This window comes from Microtus ochrogaster, unplaced genomic scaffold (assembly GCF_000317375.1).
Source record: "Microtus ochrogaster isolate Prairie Vole_2 unplaced genomic scaffold, MicOch1.0 UNK16, whole genome shotgun sequence".
In the NCBI taxonomy this organism is placed as follows: domain Eukaryota; kingdom Metazoa; phylum Chordata; class Mammalia; order Rodentia; family Cricetidae; genus Microtus; species Microtus ochrogaster.
Window position 1 is genome coordinate 301116 of NW_004949114.1, and position 1457 is coordinate 302572.

Below are 1457 nucleotides of genomic sequence, written 5' to 3' on the forward strand. Positions count from 1 at the left end.
CCGGTGTTCCGACCGCGTTCCGCCGCTCGGTGTTCCAACCGCGTTCCGCCGCCCAGTTTGGTTGATTTTTAAGCACATGAGATGTGTTGTAGACCACTCAAAGCCTTTCTTAGAAACAAAAGTTCAGGTAAAGGGTCCAAGATGGCAGCACAGCTATTATATCAGTTTCAATGATGGATATCATATTAGATTAGGATCCATGTTATTTGTGCACTACTCAAAAAGGATCGGGAATTTGCTTAAATCAGTTCAAGACATACCATACTCAACTATATATTCCAGAAAACTATAACCATGATCACTAGGTGAAAAGATCTCTCCTCAACACTTTTTTTCAAAGCCCTAGCAACATCCTTATTCCTGAGAGTATAAATCAGGGGATTCAGGGTAGGAGTAATGATGCTATAAAAAACAGAACCAACTTTGTCTTGCAAAGGATTGCGCTGGGATCGGGGTCTCATATAGGAGAACATACCAGCACCCATACCAAAGAGAAACCACAATGAGATGAGAGCTGCAGGTGGCAAAGGCATTTCTTTTACTCCCAGCTGAGCGCATCTGCATGACACTGTGCAGAATGAGTCCATAGGATGCAGAGACAAGAATGATGGGGAGGAGAAGAAAACTAACGATACTGATGTAAACTGTGCTCTCATACAGAGTAATGTTCCCACACAGCAACTTCCAAACAGCTGGAAATTCACAGTAGAAGTGGTGGATGATTCTTGAACCACAGAAAGGGAAGCTCATCAAGATGGATGTGTGGATTTGGGAGTTCACAGATGCACAACCATGACATGACAGCCATCATCACTCCCACTATTCTGCTCATGAGCACAGTGTAGCGTAAGGGGTGACAGATGGCAACATAGCGGTCATAAGACATGAGAGCCAGGAGGACACACTCTGCACCACCAAGACACAGGTACATGAAGTGCTGGGTGGCACAGCCCACAAAGGAGATGGACTTCTTCCCAGACAGGTAGTTGGTCACCATCTTTGGAATGGTTGTGGAGACTTGCATCAGATCCATGAGAGACAGCTGGCTGAGCAGGAAGTACATTGGTGTGTGAAGACGGGGGTCAGCACAGATGAGGAGGATGGTGAGGCTGTTGCCACTCCCTGCAGTAAGGAACACCAGCATGATCAGGAGGAAAAGACAAAGGGAGAAGAAGGACTCATCAAAGAGCCCTTGAAGGATGAAGTCTTCCGGAGACGTCTGGTTCCACCCCCACATGTTCTTTCCTCATCCCCTGAGAGAACCAGAAGAGAAGAGTGTGATGCAAGAAACACAACTTGACAATAAACACTTCCTTTCTCAAGAAAAATGTGGGTTTTTTTCTTTATCTACCTATTCTCAATGGCTTTGTATATATCCATTGGACATGATATTGGGTCACATGTGGACAATTTGTAGAGGTGTATCTATTTATAATTATGCAACAACTCTAGCTCTC

The 1457-nt window shown here is 44.9% G+C and overlaps 1 pseudogene; it reads right to left on the reverse strand.

Moving 5' to 3' along the window:
• Positions 1 to 269: 269 nt before the first annotated feature.
• On the reverse strand, positions 270 to 1237 carry LOC101982549 (annotated as a pseudogene).
• Positions 1238 to 1457: the final 220 nt, after the last annotated feature.